The sequence below is a fragment of the Aphidius gifuensis genome, linkage group LG6 (assembly GCF_014905175.1).
Source record: "Aphidius gifuensis isolate YNYX2018 linkage group LG6, ASM1490517v1, whole genome shotgun sequence".
NCBI lineage: Eukaryota > Metazoa > Arthropoda > Insecta > Hymenoptera > Braconidae > Aphidius > Aphidius gifuensis.
In genome coordinates this window covers 17,753,441-17,773,681 of record NC_057793.1, presented here as the reverse complement: position 1 = coordinate 17,773,681, position 20,241 = coordinate 17,753,441, and the positions used below count along the sequence as shown (strand labels likewise).

The following is a 20,241-nucleotide window of genomic DNA, read 5'->3' as shown; positions in this document are numbered from 1 at the left end:
CATGATGAGTACTCATACCAGCACCATGATGTAATGTCTTTTCTCTTTTCACTTGCAGCTTTTCAACTATAGTTGTGAGTCTAACAACTACTAATTGAATTCTTTTTTTTAAACCGACTGAATCAGTTGAATTTTTCAAAAATTTATTCAATAGTTTTACATTTACACTACCCCATTTGATCCATCGATCAATATTTTCAATAGTATTTGCAGATGAATAACCCGCACTTAAAATGTTAACAAGCTTCTCACACCTTTTGATAGAATACATTTTCAAATATATAATTTTTTTTAATAATCAGGAGGAAGTAGTTGCCGCGAGATCAACTGACCACTGACTAATGACACAAGATTGACAAAAAAAATGAATTCAATAAATATATTTATATATTGTTTGAAGAAAAAAGAAAGGAAGTGGAAAAAAATTATTTTATATTTAAAATAAAAAAAGAGAGAAATAATAATGTGCAAAGTAAGCAAAAAAAAAATGAATCTCGATACATGATTAAGACAATGCAGCTAATAAATGAAAAAAGAAAGCAATAATATTGTCCGAAGGTCAAAAAACAGGAAGATGAAAAAAACATTCAATTATTTTATATTTAAAATAGAAGAAGAGAGAAATAAAAATGTGCATAGTAAGGAAAAATGAATCTCAATGCATAATTGAGACAATGCAATGACCGCACGTGTTAAAAACGAAAACATTTAATTATTTTCTATTCAAAATATATGAAGAGAGAAATATGCATAGTAAGGAAAAAATGAATTTAATTATTTTATATTCAAAATATAAAAAGAGAAATAATTGAAAATGTGCATAGTAAGGAAAAAATAAATCTCGATGTATGATTGAGACAATGCATCTAATAAATGAAAAAGAAAGCATTAATATTGTCTCAAGGTCAAAGAACAGGAAGATGAAAAAAAAACATTCAATTATTTTATATTTAAAATAGAAGAAGAGAGAAATAAAAATGTGTATAGTAAGGAAAAAAATAATCTCGATGTATGATTGAGACAATGCAATGACCGCACACGTTAAAAAAAGAAACATTTAATTATTTTCTATTTAAAATATATGAAGAGAGAAATAAAAAAATATGCATAGTAAGGAAAAAAAAAAAAAATGAATTTTATATTCAAAATATAAAAAATAAATCTCGATGTATAATTGAGACAATGCATCTGGAATTACCGCGCGTGCCTGCCGGCCGTCAACAGATCATGTTTCGATGTTCGTTCTCCATGTAAATTGATTGTCTTTTATTAGACATATATATGTAAAGCATAAAAGAATTATATATTGAATCGGAAAGAAATATAGATATCTCTACTTTTCTAATTATCTTGCATTTTTTGTCTTTTTATACAATTTACCGGGATGATTTATGTCACTTTGTTCGGGATTGTTATTCAAGTAAGAAGCTGCTTTATTTTTTTTATTTTGTGTGAATTAAAAGTGCTAATCAAAAATGGATATGGACTCGTTGGAAACTCTGGTAAATATTTTTTTTTTAATATTATATTAATTTTTTCAATTTAGACATGAGTATTATAATAAATTTTTAATAAATTTGTTTAACAAAGTTGGCTCCTCATCGAGACGCTCTTCGCAGATTATGTGAAACGGAAATGAATTGGCGATATGCACAACGCATGAATCGTCCTATTCCACCGGTATTGCGCCACTGAAATTTAGTATTGGTTAGTAATTTATTTATAAATATTTTACAAATATAATTCAATAATTTATTTATTTATTTATTTATTAGATAAAATATCATATTGAAGCTATTCTTAGAGGTTTAATAGCTAGCACTCCGTTTCCAAGACTAAGTGGTTTTCAAATGTATGATGATGATGATTTAGATGCAAGACCACGATTTAGAGTTTGTATGTATTTTATTTTTTATTTGTAAAAATTAAGATTCTAAGTACCACTGATAATAATAAATTCATGCTTTTAGACAATATTCCTGCTAACGAGGCAAATGATAATAGTACAGTATTGGAAGATGAGTCTGACTTGGCTATGGATGAGTTGGACCATGTCATAATATTCCCATCACTTGGAGGTATTAATTTGTGTGATTTTTCCTGATATATTTTTTTATAATATTTATGTCAATATATAAATTTTTTCTAGCAAAATATTCATTGATACCAGATGATCGATATGGTACAACTATAACTGTTGGTGAGTAAATATTTCTTTATTATAATGAAAAAGGTAGTAATATGAATGCTAATTTATATTTTTCAATTTTTGTTGTAGAACTTTGCAGTGTTACGTATGAGTCAGATCAAGAGATGGATGTAAATCAAGAATCTGATACTGAAACTAACGAAGTTTCAAGTACACAAAATAATGATGTTGCCATAGAAGAATAATATATAAAAAGGAAAAAATATAATAACGAATTCCTATTTTTTTAAATGCTGAGAGAATTATATTTAACTAGTAGATAATAATTAATAAAATTGATCAATATAAAAAATTAAATAATTCATTTATTTTTTTGTTACCCCTATGACTTTTTTACATTTTTCAGCGGCATGGAAACATGGGACATGGGAACATAACACATGGGAACATAACACATGGGAACATAACACATACTACATGGGAACATGGGAACATAACCTATACTACATAGGAACATGGGAACATAACACATACTACATGGTAACATGGGACATACTACATGGGAACATTGGACATACTACATGGGAACATCGGAACATGGGAACATTGGACATACTACATGGTAACATCGGACATCGCAATTTAAAATGACAAAATCTGTATTACCGACCGAGGGTAAAAAATTTCTTTACCATCTCTGTTTTACCGGTCTCATTCCCCTGTCCCCTCGCCGATCTACCTTTTTTCGACCACCCTCTGTCATAGAACTCTGGTAGGTACACTACTCGCGACAATCAATAATTAGCAGTTTTTTTAAATACATTTTTAAAAAAATATCGATAGTTTTATAACTATTCGAGATATAAAAATTTTTATTGGGCTTTTTTTTTAGCTTGGCGAATTTTATCGATTGCCTTTATTAATATTGAAAAAAAAACTTAATATATCGAAATATATAAGTTATTATAACTCGAAAACAATTCGCGATATCGAATTTTTTTATGTTGACTTTTTTTTTTACTTGACGAGATTCATTGATGGTCATTATTAAATATGAGAATTAATCGTTATTTCAATAACTACACGATATATAACCGATAAATAGCCGTTTTTTCTATATTTCAACTCCATTTTTAACCACTGCGCATTCGTAGTAATTTTTCCGTATTTTTCCCGTAATCGTGAGGAAATTGTCTATAAAAACCGAATAAAAAACATGTTGTACCGGTTATGATAATATCTTCTGAAGTCCTTCTGTACAATAGCAATAATAATTTTCTCTTTTAAACTAACACATCAGTCATCAATGTCTATTTCTCTTTTTTTAAAACATAAAATTAGTCAATATTATAAATAAATTTTGTATGCATACGCATGTATATATATGTACAATATGAACTTCACTTCGCCTAACAAATGCAAGTATAACTAATAAATACAAATAAAATACTTGTATATTAATATATACAACGGCGCATATATATATATATAATAATAATATAATAATATTATATATAATAATAAATAAATTAAATATATAAATACGCGCATTTAAATTCATCTATACTACAGAACGGCTGATGGTAACGGTTACCGACCGATTACCATGGCGCTGCAAGGCGCAATGTAGACTGACAGAAAATGGATTCCTGCCCAGATCCGGTAACGATTTACACATCAAAAATAATATTATTTTTAATTTTAAATAAAGAAACCACTTGTATGAGATGACGAAATAGATGACCTCACATAAAAGTGAACCTGAAAAATATCAAATTACATATACGCACATGCATTTCAGTGACACAGCGTCTTTTTTATTTTTATAAAAACCAATTAATTTCATTTTCATCTAATAAAGGAATTGACTGAGAACTTGTATTTAAATATTTTCTCGTCGAAGCATGACGTGATTTACACTCTTGAGGCGACTATTAAAATTTTATTACTTTTGTTTGAATATATACAAACGCATTAGATTTTAATACATGCTCTATATGATTTTATTTTTCTTCTCTATATGGTTTTTCCTCTTTGTCAAATATTAATGATGTTATATCTTTATCTTTATTTTTCTATTGAAATAAAAAAATATATATTTTTTTATTTTGAAAATTATTTTTTCACTGAGGGTTTCAAGAATATTTGTTTAAAAGACACCCTCAGTTTGTTTTAAACGGTTAATCGGTGACAGTCGAAGCAAAAAAATAAAAAAATGGTCCAGCTAATAAGTGAAATACGGAAATTACAGAGAGAAGTAAGTATGACTAGTCTTGTTTGTGTACTGTGCAATAGAAATTTTTGTTCGTCGTCTTCCAAGTGATTTCAATTTTTATTATTTTCATTGCAGAGTCTGAAAATATTGAATATGATAACAGCAATTCAAAAAACCTTGGAATTATTCGAAATCATTGATAGTGACAACCAAGTTATTTTATTGCATATCAATAGAAAAAAAATTGATGATAAAGTGAGTATAATGTTTATAAATTTTTTCTTCGATACGTTCTCCAAAACTCAATGATATTTAATTCTCGAAATTATTTTTCTAGCTTAAGGAAATACGTAATCAAGAAACAAAACAACTGATGTTGTTTGCTTGTGAATTGATAAAAATAATAAAAAATTATGAGTTGAAGTATGAATTTTATGAGGATACTGCAGAAAATGTAAAGATGATAAAGACTGAAGTAAGTTATTGTTAATAATTTTGATACGTTTGAAAAACAAAATGTTTATAAATTTTTATTTATGTATATTTTTATTTTATTCCAGCATAAAAGACTGAGAGTGAATGTTGATTGTATCAAAAGAGTTATTAAAAACTTTGAAAACAACAGAATATTTGACTTTCCCAGAGAAAGTTTTAATAAAGCTGTAAGTATCATGATCATGTGAAAAATATACATAATCATTTTAAATGATAGATTTTTTAAATAATAATTTTTTTCAATTTTTTCAGATACAATTTTATCTCAAAAAAAATGAAGTGAATAAACGACTTTCTATCGCATTGAGAAAAACACTGAAAATGAAGGAAGATTTGCGTTCAATTAAAAGACAATTAGAAATGGTAGACGAACAAAAAAGAAAGCAGAAAATCTTAAAACGAAAAATTGATGAAGACAAAAATGATTCCAAACAAGAGATTAATAGTCAAAGTGAGTTTGAAAATAAATAAAATATAATCTATTGATATTATCTTTTTATCAAATGTGAATCATATGGCTTCTTTGTTTCACGAAAATCTCAACGTATGAAGAGTGCTCCCTTATGGTTGATTGATTTCGTTTGTGCTAAAAAGTGATGATGATGATGTGTATAAATTTTCTGAAATGCTTTACTTAATAATTATGTGTATTATTCAAATCAAAAGTGAAAAATAAAAATAGAAAAACACAGAAATTTTTTTTAGTATTATTTTATTTATTTTAATACTTTTTTTAAAAAATTTACATACATTGTTAAAAAATTTTTTTTCCAAATTGCATGTATTGGATTCTATAATTATAAGATCATTTTTTCAACATAAGTGAATTTACATTCATTTAATCCTCCTGTGTATGCAAAACGAACTCGTCCTTCTTTGATGTCTTTGTTGAAAGATTCATACTCAACAGGATTTGCTCTAAAACAATCAACAATTCTTTTCGGTGAGAAAAATTCGGTGTCATTTCCAACTCTAGCAATTATGCTTGGTCCATACTTAGTCACAACGTTTCGTGAATTGGTTCATTCTTTATTTAATTCAAGATCTCTAATTTTAATCAAAGTTGCTTGACTTTTTCCTGCTGCGGCACTTGCAATTTGGTTTAATGAAGCGACACGATCCATTTTCTGTTGAAAAAAAAAAAAATTCACATATAATTATTAAAGTCAAATCAGTTTTTTTAAAAAAATCAAGTAGAAAATTTTTAGAGAAATATTTTAAATAACATAATTGCCTTGAGTTGAGTTTTGAAGTGATATTAATTGTTTGAAGTTGATTTGATGACTGATGCTAAGTTAAAAAAATTAGAGCTTTTTATACTCAATTATAGGCATAGTTGTGGGAGTAGAAGGGTGAAGGGGAAGAAATTTTCAGTTATAATTGTTTACAAAATTTCATTTCTTTCTTAGAAATAAATTTTTATAATAAATCCAATATTTTTTTTCTCAGGTCATAAATCTAATTTGTTTTGTTTATTTAAAAAATAAAATATGTCACCAATAAATATACAAAGCTATAATTTTTTATTTTTTGAATATATATTTATGAAATAACCCATTATATCGTATGAAGTAAACAAAAAAGCTATAAAAAGCCATTGACACACTAGGATTACAAATTATACACAATTTTGTCACAGTAAGTGTTTATATAATATATGCTCCACCAGTGTCACCTACCATAAGCACTGACACATATGACTCTTACTTTAATAATCTGGCGGAACACATTTTAAATATTAAAGGCAACAGCATAATTATAGGAGACTTTAATGCTAAAGAATTCATGAAGTGCAACACAATGACACTTAATCCATCTCGTGTAAACACACTAATAAACTTCTCTAATTTACTAGATTACACATAACTTAACAATATTAGCAACTATGCTGATGATATACTAGATTATGTATTTACTAATAAAGATAATAATTTATCATGCTCTGTTTCTGAAGCCAAAGAAGAATTATTAAATGTTGATATTTATCATCCACCACTTGAAATAAAAATATACTTACAAAAACAGCACATAAACAAGTCATCTACAACATATACTACGTGCAATAAATCAAGTAATCTGTACAATGAAATGGGTCTTGACTTCAAGATATTTATCAACATAAATACCAAGATAGATGAAATAAAGTACCACCTATCCTACACAAATTGGTCTGTTATGCTTAACTCAACTGATGTAAATCACACTATTGATATTTATTACAACATACTCTACCAAACTCTTCATAATTTTCTACCAACAAAACAAAAAATATTCAACAATAAAACTCATAAGAACAACAAATATCCTTACTGGATGTCGACTGATCTCATCAACAAAATTAAGTTTAAAAATAAACTACATAATTTTAAAACACTTAACAACATCAATAATCAAAATAACTCTGACAACAACAACAGTAATCAATTTTCTCACATCAGACAACAAATTAAAATACAATCTAGAGCAGAGAGATCCAAATATCTGGAAAATATTGAAGAAAATATCTATGCCAATCCACGTATGTTTTGGAACCATGTTAATAATATTAAAAATAATAAAAAACAGTCTACAATTATGAGTGATGGTGACGAGGTATTAACTCACCCCTTAGACATAGCAAACAAATTAGCAGACATGTTCAACATGGTATATGAACCTCAAACTGATTGGTCTTACCACAACTATATCAACAGGTCAGCAAACACTGATACACTGAACAATTTGAATCTAAATGATAGAATCATAAAAGCTATTAAATCATTACCTAATAAATCAACATCTGGACTTGATGGTTTATCATGTAAATTTATTAAAGACTGTGGTACATGGCTTGTGTATCCACTGTTAATTATTTGTAAAGGGATTTTTTCATCAAAGGTTTTCCCCACTAAACTAAAATACACCAAAGTCGTAGCAGTGGCAAAAAATGATGGATCCAAAGATGACATTGGCAATCAACGTCCAATATCCATTATAAATAGCATTGCCAAGGTCATTGAGATAGTTATATATAACTTGCTATACGAAAATTTTGTCACCAAGATATCAATTAACCAACATGGCTTCGTGCCCGGCAGATCAACAAACACCAACTTAATGTCACTGGTTTCATTTATACATGCTGCATCTGCCAGGGGAAACCAAGTTGACGTGATATACTCGGATTTTTCTAAAGCATTTGACAAGGTGAATTATGACAAATTGCTAAAAAGACTACTTGAACTTAATGTGCCCATCCAGTTGGTTGAAGTGATCAAATCATACATTACACAAAGACCAAATAGCGTATGCGTACAAGGACATTACTCAAAAACATACTATCCAACGTCGGGTGTGCCACAAGGCTCAAACCTTGGCCCCCTTCTTTACATTATGTTTGCTAATGAACTTGTTGCTGATTTAAATTGTAAAACACTCATGTATGCTGATGACACCAAACTGTATATTGAAGTAACATCAATTGTGGACTGTCAACAATTACAAGAAGCCTTAAATATATTCTCTCAAAGATGTGATGAGCTAGGCTTATTTTTTAACATAAACAAATTCATGTGCAACACGTACAAAACCACGAATATTAACGAAACAATAAATTTCGAATACAAAATTAACAATCTACCTATAAAAAAACAAATTCACTGCAAAGATCTTGGTGTAATCTTTGACAACAGATTGTCGTTCAATCCACACAATCAACATACGTTATCGTGTGCCAACAAAATGTTGGGATTCATTATAAGAACTTGTAAAGAATTTAAAAACTTAAATGTAATTAAAATACTATTCACGTCATTAGTCAGAACTAAATTAGAGTTTGCTACATTAATATGCTCATTGATTCATAAATATCAAATTAAAAATATTGAAAATCTACAAAAAAGATTTTTAAAGCACTATTCATTCAAGAAAACTGGACAAATACAGCCACGGGGGCTAGATTACAATAAATTACTTGATAGCACCATGTTTGATTCTCTGGAATCTAGAAGAATATGCATTGCTGCAATTACATGTATCAAAATCATCAACAATGATATTGACTGTAAATATTTACATGACCTCCTGCCAGTGTTCAAGAATTATACTGATAAAAGAATTTGTGTGCCATTAAAAATCCCACTTGCTAAAAATCAAAAGGATACTCAATGTCCTATTTACCAAATGTCAAAGGCACTAAATCTCCTTTACAAAAACACCAAGGGTAAAATAAAATTTATTGAAAACTCTAAAAATCTACGTATAAAAACAATAGTAAAAATCATAAACAATAAATAATATTCCTGTTAAAATCCTCTTCAGGCTCATAACATAAAAAAAAAAAAAAAAAATAAATAAAAATAGATAAAAAATAAAATAAACAAAAATTTAAAATTATAACTCATAACAAGCTCCAAACCGTTAAAATGTGAAATTAAATATAAAATTCTCACTTTAAAATCCAGATATAAAATTATTAAGCAAGGTAAATTTCGAAATACAATGTCAATAATTAACTTTATCTGAATTAAAATATAGGAGAGACGAATCACATATTATTAGTATAAATTACCTTAAGGGTAAATAGTTATATAAGATAAAAATTAAGTAATTTAATCCTGTAAATAGTCATAATGTACTGTTGGATTATTGATAAATAAACAAATAAATAAATAAATAAATAAATAAAAAATAATATAATAACAATTATTATTAATAAATAAAAAAATAAATCCGAGTAAAGTATCAGAGCAACATAAAAACATAGTAGATCTTTTTTGGGTCCGTTCAGTGACACCCCTACACGAGCCAGAGGGCCCGCCCTATTGGAGGTACCCATAGACTGCTCATAGAACTGCCCCCAGCATGGCGCCCTAGACTATAGAGTAACTGCCCCGCATAGAACATCCCTCTGTAGTATACGCAACCATTTTGCCGGAGGGTACGACCTTTTTTTATTTCTAGTTTCCTAATAGAAATAATAATTTTATCAGTGTTTTTATTCATAAATTGTTTATAAAAAAAATTTTTTTCGGTTAATGACTCATGCAATAAAAGTTTTATTATATTTAAATCCATATATTGCTGTTAAGACTTTACTTTTCCGTTAAAAATCATAAATTAAGTTGTTTATTTAAAAAAATTTAAAAAAGTCACAGTCATATACGAAAGCTATAATTTTTTATTTTTTTAAATATAAGACTAAACTGATTTATTATTATATACTAAATAAGCCATTGAATGAACCATTAAAAATTATATTATATTAAAATTGTTTAATTGTTTTATCTCTGTTTATCATAAATTAAAAAATAAAAATAATTCCAACCGCTTATTCTTTGTTTACAAAATGCTATGTGACATTTTAAGTGTCATAAAAGACGAAAAATATTCTTTTCATAGTTCATTGACACAAACTTTTTCTGAGGGTAAAAATTCATAATAATATAATTGTAGGAACGTATATTTATATAGGCCATTAGTCAGAAATCGTTCGAGTGTTAAACATCGTCGGGGAAAAAAATATAAGTTTCAAAAATGGATTCCAACAAGTGTAAAAAATTGATTAAAATTATGGAAAAAGCTTGTAGAGTAATTAAAAATCATAACGAAATTGAAGAATGGATTAAATTCGGAAAAAAAAATAATAAATTATTAAAAAAGTTTTTGAAAGTCTGGACTTTGTCTCATGGTCAAAAAATTCAAATTCGAACGACAATAATACAATTGCAATCAATACTTGAACAAATAAAAGATAAAATAAAAGCTGGCATAGGTATTGGTGGAGATAATAGAAAATTAAAAGATAGAGTAAAATGGATTGATGTAGAGTCAATATTTCGAGGATGTATGCGAACAGGGGTTGTTATTAATTTGCAGCATATAGATTTACGATATTTTCTACAAGATTCAAAAAAAAATGACTACCATTCGCATTAAAAATATTTAAAAAAAAGGAAATAATTTAAAAGTTAATGGTATTTTGTCATGTAAATTTCAAGTTATGAAAAATAATGAGATTGTTGAGGAAACAAAATATTTTAATACGAAAAATGACATTAATCTACCAACAACTGATTTGAACAACTGGTTTGATAAAAAAATGACAGATAAACTTCTTGCCAAGGTTGAAGAATTTCAAGAAAGGGATTCAGGATGGACTATGAGAGAGATAATTAATTTAAACATAAATATTAATTTGTATGAACCAATTAGAGGTGGTTTTACATATATTGAAATGCCTCAGTTTATTAAAAATAAACGAGCTGTTGTAAATATACATAATTATGATGAATATTGCAGTAGTGTATCTATAGGCGTTCTAGATCAGAGGGTGGTCGAAAAAAGGTAGATCGGCGAGGGGACAGGGGACTGCAACTCGGTCGGTAAAACAGAGATGGTAAAAAAATTTTATGTGTCCCTTTAACGTGAGATTTCCCAGTTGTCGGTAAAACAGGGATGGTAAAGAAATTTTTCATTCTTACCCTTGCTCAGTAATACAGATTTTAACATTTTAAATTGCGATGTCCCATGTTCCCATGTTCCCATGTAGTATGTGTTATGTTCCCATGTTCCCATGTAGTATGTCCCATGTTACCATGTAGTATGTTCCCATGTCTTACGTCCCATGTTCCCATGTTCCCATGTAGTATGTGTTATGTTCCCATGTCCCATGTCTTATGTCCCATATCTTATGTTCCCATGCCGCTGAAAAATGTAAAAAAGTCATAGGGGTAACAAAAAAATTAATGAATTATTCAATTTTTTTCATATTGATCAATTTTATTAATTATTATCTACTAGTTGAATATAATTCTCTCTCAGCATTAAAAAAAAAATAGGAATTCGTTATTATATTTTTTCTTTTTTTATATATTAGAATTATTTACAAAATTTAAATTTTTGATGACTAAGGATGAGACGTTAAGGAAATTCAAATACAAAATCTAATTCTCTTAACATTAGAAAAATATGAATCCGTTTCGGAACAGTTATAGATTCAGACTTGGAAAAGATTAAAAAACTCGGTGCAAATAAAATGAAGTCAACCTACGTTTACAAAAAAAAATACAGTAAAATTATGACTTAGAAAATATATTCAGTAGGTGCAAGAAAGAATACAATAAGTGGTAGTTAGACTTACAACAATAATTGAAAAGTTACAGTGAAAAGAGGAAATACATTATATCATGTCATTCTATTTTACTCTGTCATGTAATGCTGGTTCATTATGATGAGTGCTCATACCGGCACCATTTCATTTTTTACTTTTGAAATGAAACTCCTTTACGTTGGGTAGTTAGAAAAAAATTGTATGTAACGCTCGGCACTGACGCTCGGGACTGACGCTCGGGAGTGACACTTAGTAGTGACACTCAGTCCCCCTCTCTAGCACACAAGCGTTTGCCCATATGCTTAATAAGATTGAGTGAGAAAGAAACAAATACGGTGTCTGTGAAAAAGTATATAGCGTTGAATGAGTATATCGAATTTAAATACAGTTGAAAGTGTCATCAATTTGGTCAATATAATAAGGCTGATAAAAATAAAATAGTATACATGTACAGTATAGTATAAAATAATAAAAATTTATAGTATAAATAATAATAATAAAAATAACTTCAATAATATTATCAATAATCATCATAATATTAATAATCATATTTATTGTAATAATAACAATAATATTATCAATTAATAATAATAATAATGACAGAAATATTTAAAATATAATTATTAATAATATTATTGATATTTATAGTTTGTATGTTATTATTATTATTATTATTATTATTATCAATATCACTGATTTTATTTTGAAATTAATAATAATATTATTATGATTCATAATATTATTGAAATTATTGTTATTATTATATATTGTACGGATCGTAACAGTAATAATTTCGATAATATTTTTAATCATATCAATAATAACTGAATAAATTGATAATAATACTATCAATATTTATCCTTTAAAAAATATTACTATTATAATGGTCGATATTATTATCTTCCTAAAATGAAAACAAAAAATGAAACCTTCGATTCATTTAATTAGTTTTTGAAAGAATATTTCATTTATTTTTCTTCAATTTATTAATTTATTTATGTTGTTTACCCGTTACTAATTGACATTTTCTGTGGGATTAAAAAAAATGAAAATTAATAAAGTCAATGAATCTATAAAATTGTGCATTAATAAATAACTATTGTTTAAAATATTTATCAATATTCAATATCTAGTAAAAATGTCGTTTTTTCACCTCTAATAACAAATTTGAATATCGTTTAGTACCAGATTTAATTCTTTCGAAATTTGTTTGTTTGTAGATATTATTTAAATAATATTGCTGAATATAATTTAATAATGAAATTCATAAGATGAAGAAGTTATAAGAATTTTTTTTTTTTTTATTAATTTATAATCGCATAAATCTATAAATAAACATTATTCATAATAAACAAAAAAACAAAATACACGAAATGAGCCCCTATTGATCTTGTTATTATTAAAAGATAATGTTATTGGAATTATTATTATTAATATCATATTGATATCATTTTTTATATTAGTAACATATTATTTTAATCATTATCAATATTATTGTTTTCATTATTAATTAGATTATTATTATTATTGAAATTATTACAAATTTAAAGATTAATAAATTCGTGAGAAAAAAAATGGCAGAATCAATAAAGAAAATTAATGTTCTAAAATTCCGATTCTTGATTTGAAAAAAAAATAAAATTAAAAAACCAAAAAAAATTGTACATGATTTTTGTTTTTTACTGGACCATGGAGAAAAACTCTGTGTTTATATTCCTTTCTTTCTCACTTATACACTTGTGAGTCTATCTACATGATAAAATAACTCGACAAACTGCGAAAGAAGTTTCACTTCCCTCGCGCGTACTAGGAACACACACAATTTTTTTTTTACATGTAACTTTTCAATTATTGTTGTAAGTCTAACTACCACTTATTGTATTCTTTCTTACACCCACTGAATATATTTTCTAAGTCATAATTTTTACTGTATTTTTTTGTAAGCGGAGGCTTTCAAAATTCCTTCTTTTTTCAATTGGAACTGATCGATTCGTTCATCTGCAATTTTCATTTGTTGTAAATTCCTTTTTTTGGTGTTTTTCAACCGCTCCACTTTATCCTGCAATTTTTTAATTGAATCATCGAGTGTCTCATTGTCCTTGAATAGAAGGACGCGTAATGCTACAGCACTCGAAATTGATTCATTATTTTTTTTTATGAAATGGTTTAGGTCCTCGGTGGCAGATGAACTGGGTTGAGACATGTTTTATTATTATTGTTCAGATAGAGAGTGCACACTAATGTAAATTTTTTTCGAAAATGCAATATAGATATACACTCAGTATGTATAAAATTTTTCAATTACACACAATATATATTTTTTTCTGATTAATCATCAATGTTTTTGCACAAAATTATCAAAATAATATTTATTTTTTACCCAAATGCAATATAATTATAGACTCAGTATGTATAAAATTTTTCAATTACACACATTATATATTTTTTTTTGATTAATGATCAATGTTTTTGCACAAAATTATCAAAATAATATTTATTTTTTACACAAATGCAATATAATTATACACTCAGTATGTATAAATTTTTTCATTTATGCGCAATATTTATTTTCTGATAAATGATCACCGTTTTTCGAACAAATTTATCAAAATAATATTTACTTTTACCCGAATGCAATATAATTATACACTTAGTATGTATAAATTTTTTCATTTATGCACAATATATTTTTTTTTTCTGATAAATGATCAATGTTTTATGCACAAATTTATCAAAATAATATTTACTTTTACCCGAATGCAATATAAATATGCACTCAGTATTAATTTTTTATCCATGCACAATAGCCGTGACTATACTGTTTCACAGCTTTACTTTACAAAATGTGAGATCGGAAGATTTTTTTTAAACTGTCAACGACGCTGGTTGACAGCACAATGCAACCTAAAGTGCATAGAATCCTTGGGTAGTAGCAAGAACAGCGTCAGCAGATTTCTTTATTGCAGTCGAATCATCTGACTGAGGTATAATAATAATAATAAAATGAACGCATTACAAGAGTAAATTTAATCTTGGTATACAGTATACACATAGGATTATAGCAAAAAAAAAAAAGAGAAAAGTCGCGGTTACAAGTGTGTATTTTTGTTTAAAATATGTCACAAGGTCATAATTTTTGACACATTAGACCAAGTATTTGAACTGAAATTTTTTACCCTTAACATCAAAGTTTTTTTTTGATATGTCAAATATAGAACGTATTATGCAACTTGATCAAAAATAAGATTATTTTTCCAATAAAAATTATTTCGACTTGCAGTAATAATATTTTACAAAACCTGAATTATTATTTTTTTTTTCAGAATATTTTTATTCAGTATATATATAGGTATATAAAATGTACTTATCTATAATCTATATCGAGTATCATATATCCGTCAAAGAGTTTATGCATGCTTTTCTATATTTTGTATGTGTATTCAAACTGTCCGTCCGCCAATTAATATGTGTGTATTTTTGTTTAAAATATGTCACAAGGTCATAATTTTTTGACACATTAGACCAAGTATTTGAACCGAAATTTTTACCCTTAACATCAAAGTTTTTTTTGATATGTCAACTATAGAACGTAGTGTGCAACTTGATCAAAAATAAGATTTTTTTTCCGATAAAAATTATTTAGACTTGCATTAATAATATTTTACAAAACCTGAATTATTATTTTTTTTTTTCAGAATATTTTTATTCAGTATATATATAGGTATATAAAATGTACCTATCTCCATTGAGTATCATATATCCGTCAAAGAGTTTATGCATACTTTTCTATATTTTGCATGGGTGTTCAAACTGCCCGTCAACCAGTTACAATTAACATGTGTGTATTTTTGTTTAAAATATGTCACAAGGTCATAATTTTTGACACATTAGACCAAGTATTTGAACTGAAATTTTTTACCCTTAACGTCAAAGTTTTTTTTGATATGTCAAATATAGAACGTATTGATCAAAAATAAGATTTTTTTTCCGATAAAAATTATTTCGACTTGCATTAATAATATTTTACAAAACCTGAATTATTATTTTTTTTTTGAAAATATTTTTATTTAGTATATATAGGTATATAAAATGTACTTATCTATATCGTGTATCATATATCCGTCAAAGAGTTTATGCATGCTTTTCTATATTTTGTATGTGTATTCAAACTGTCCGTCAACCAGTTACAATTAATATGTGTGTATTTTTGTTTAAAATATGTCACAAGGTCATAATTTTTGACACATTAGACCAAGTATTTGAACTAAAATTTTTTACCCTTAACATCAAAGTTTTTTTTGATATGTCTAATATAGAACGTATTGTGCAACTTGATCAAAAATAAGATTTTTTTTCCGATAAAAATTATTTCGACTTGCAGTAATAATATTTTACAAAACCTGAATGATTATTTTTTTTTTGACAATATTTTTATTCAGTATATATAGGTATATAAAATGTACTTATCTATATTGTGTATCATAGATACATCCAATATATTTGTCATCAGATATATTTGTCACATCAATATTCAAATTATCTTCCCATTGAAAACCTCCATAAGGCAAATATTGACTCATGCCTGCACCATATAAATTATTTACATCAAAATACATGATGTATGATTCTTCTTCTTCTGGATTGTATTTGACACCCATATATCGGTTGTTGGCTTTTGCGTATCGATTCATGCATTGTGCAACACCACCTCGAATCCCTTTCTCAATGAAAAGATGCACTGCTGGATCCGCCAAAAGTTCAAGTTCCACACCTGTATACTTTAACATTGCATCAAATGCTAGACCTGGTGCGGTAAAATAATGAAGTGCATCTAGACTGTATGTTGATAAACAGCTCAAGCGAAAATTTTCAAAGATATCTGCCAACAAAAGCACTAAATGAGTCAATAAATCTTAAACTTACAACAGTATTATCCACTTTTTTTGTGAATGAAATGTATTTTTCTTTGTTTATTGGTAATATATGTATGCGACCATCGAATGCCTTGCAAAGTTCTTGTATTAAAAAATGTGAGTCGTATCCCGATAAATTGTGCATGACTACAGGTACGTTGTGGGACTTTGTATAGTTAATATTGCATCTAGCATGAGCTGGACCTCGATATGATCCGCTGAAATGATCGTGATCATGGTGCTTAACGTCTTGCTCCATGAAAATCTCCTCACATATATGACAAATTGTGGCATTTTGAAATTCATGCTCCTGTTGCACAGTCAATTTTTCCATTGGTATTGGATTTAAAAGTATATCATTGACCTGGTGAGCTAATCTTTCCAATTCTCCAATAAACCATTCAATACAGTTTTCACTACGATTCATTCTGTAGAATGATAATGTATTATTATAGGTACATTTAACATAGTACGCAGCTCTGTGTGGAATATGCTCTTCAGAGTCGGTATTATCAATTGGTTTCAAAATACACTCCAAATCAGCATAAACGACAACAGGTACAAGTTCTCTGTATCGATGATTTTTAAATTTCAGTATATTGGCATCTTTTCTTGGCATAATCATCCGTGCATGATTAATTTGACAACAGTCAGCTAAATGTTTTTCCAAATAAAGCTCTGACGAGAAATGATTTAGACATCTGTCACATATGCATAAACGACAATGAGCATTGCTGACTTGTGAGCCTACCAAGCGTGATAAGTTTTTAATTAATGCAAAATGGAAAATTTTTTTTCCTTTTTTCTGCTTTTGAACATAATTGAGGGTCTGGATGCAATAACACGTCGAGCGCTCGAAGTCAAGAAAATGCTATGTTGCTGTGGGTGGAAATTAAGAAAAATTAAAATTGAAAAATTAAAAAAAAAAAAAATACAGTCGTCGATAAAATTAAAAAATACATCGACGTGCTATTGCATCCAGACCCTCAATTTTCATATTCATTTTCTTCATCAACTTCTATTTTATTGTCGTTATCGTCATCATCATCATCATCATCGTCGTCAGCCGAAAAACATTCATCATCAAAAATACTGTCATTAGTATTGGTAACATTTTTTTTTTTATTATCATTTCCGTTTTTATCGACTGCCAACAGATGAATCGTTTGACTGTCACAAATATTATCACTCAAAAATATAGGAGCAATAATACTTTCTTTCGGATTATTTGAAACAATTGCATAAACATTTATTTTCGAATTGTTGAGTTTTTCAAATTTTGGTATGTCTCGCAACTTTATTGGAAAAGATATTCCATCATATGATAACACTGTACTGAAATGTGGATATGATGCAACACGACACACATTTTCTTGAGCAGGATGTAAAGCTGCAGTCACACACCACAAAAAACAAAAATGATCTTTATTTTCTATATTCAAAACTGCTCTTTTTTTTTTTGATCTCATCAGGCATTTCAACAAACGTGGAATCACCACCACGCAACGGTTGATATTTGCATACAGTGAAGATGATGCTCTGAATTTTTTTTAAGCTCCAACCAGAAATACCAAGATTAAATTCCTCAATTTTTTTCAATATAGGATCATAAAAATATTAATCGAACCAGTCATCGAGATTTGTTGTTGGTGGTATAACAGCATTTTTCGTATTAAATGAGTTAATTTCTCTCACTTCTTTGTCATCTTTCAAAACCTCATATTCACAATGTAAGCATGAATTCACCTTGAGATTAATTTTTTTTTTCAAAAAAGCTTTTAGTTTTTGCTGACAACAGTTTGAGCACCTCTCAAAAAATTTTCAATCCCTATATGATAAAGATTAGTTACACTTCCAGTTATAATATTACCTTTAAAAATATTCTCCAAGTTAATCCATTTTACTCTGTCATGCAATGTTGGTTCATCATGATGAGTACTCATACCAGCACCATGATGTAATGTCTTTTCTCTTTTCACTTGCAGCTTTTCAACTATAGTTGTGAGTCTAACTACGACTAGTTGTATTCTTTTTATTAAACCGACTGAATCAGCTGAATTTTTCAAAAATTTATTCAGTAATTTTATATTTACATTGCCCCATTTGATCCATCGATCAATATTGGCGATAGTATTAGCTGATTTGTAACCAGCATTCAAAATATTAACAAGTTTTTTACACCTTTCGATAGAATACATTTTTAAATATATAATTTTATTATTAATCGGAAGGAAGTAGTTGTCTCAAGATCAACTGAACACTGACTGATGAGTCAAGATTGACAAAAGAATGAATTCAATAAATATATTTATATATTGTTTGAAGAAAAAAGAAAGGAAGTGGAATTATTCTATTATTTTATATTGAAAAAAAAAAGAGAGAAATAATAATGTGCAAAGTAAGCAAAAAAATGAATCTCGATACATGATTAAGACAATGCAGCTAATAAATGAAAAAAGAAAGCAACAATATTGTCCGAAGGTCAAAGAACAGGAAGATGAAAAAAAACATTCAATTAATTTTTATTTAAAATAGAAGAAGAGAGAAATAAAAATGTGCATAGTAAGGAAAAATGAATCTCAATGCATAATTGAGACAATGCAATGACCGCACGTGTTAAAAACGAAAACATTTAATTATTTTCTATTCAAAATATATGAAGAGAGAAATATGCATAGTAAGGAAAAAATGAATTCAATTATTTTATATTCAAAATATAAAAAGAGAAATAATTGAAAATGTGCATAGTAAGGAAAAAAATGAATCTCGATGTATGATTGAGACAATGCAGCTAATAAATGAAAAAAGAAAGCATTAATATTGTCTCAAGGTCAAAGAACAGGAAGATGAAAAAAAAACATTCAATTATTTTATATTTAAAATAGAAGACGAGAGAAATAAAAATGTGTATAGTAAGGAAAAAAATAATCTTGATGTATGATTGAGACAATGCAATGAGCGCACACGTTAAAAAAGGAAACATTTAATTATTTTATATTCAAAATATATGAAGAGAGAAATAAAAAAATATGCATAGTAAGGAAAAAAATGAATTTTATATTCAAAATATAAAAAATAAATCTCGATGTATAATTGAGACAATGCATCTGGAATTACCGCGCGTGCCTGCCGGCCGTCAACAGATCATGTTTCGATGTTCGTTCTCCATGTAAATTGTTTGTCTTTTATTAGACATATATATGTATAGCATAAAAGAATTATATATGGATATCTCTACTTTTCTAATTATCTTGCATTTTTTGTCTTTTTATACTATTTACCGGGATGATTTATGTCACTTTGTTCGGGATTGTTATTCAAGTAAGAAGCTGCTTTATTTTTTTATTTTGTGTGAATTAAAAGTGCTAATCAAAAATGG

General features: G+C 27.5%; 1 long non-coding RNA gene across 1 annotated transcript; it reads left to right on the top strand.

The window, feature by feature from the left end:
• Positions 1-2,058: 2,058 nt before the first annotated feature.
• LOC122859613 lies at positions 2,059-2,441 on the top strand. Its single transcript, XR_006374374.1, has 3 exons — positions 2,059-2,078; positions 2,150-2,200; positions 2,279-2,441. It is a non-coding gene; the product is annotated as an uncharacterized LOC122859613 (long non-coding RNA).
• Positions 2,442-20,241: the final 17,800 nt, after the last annotated feature.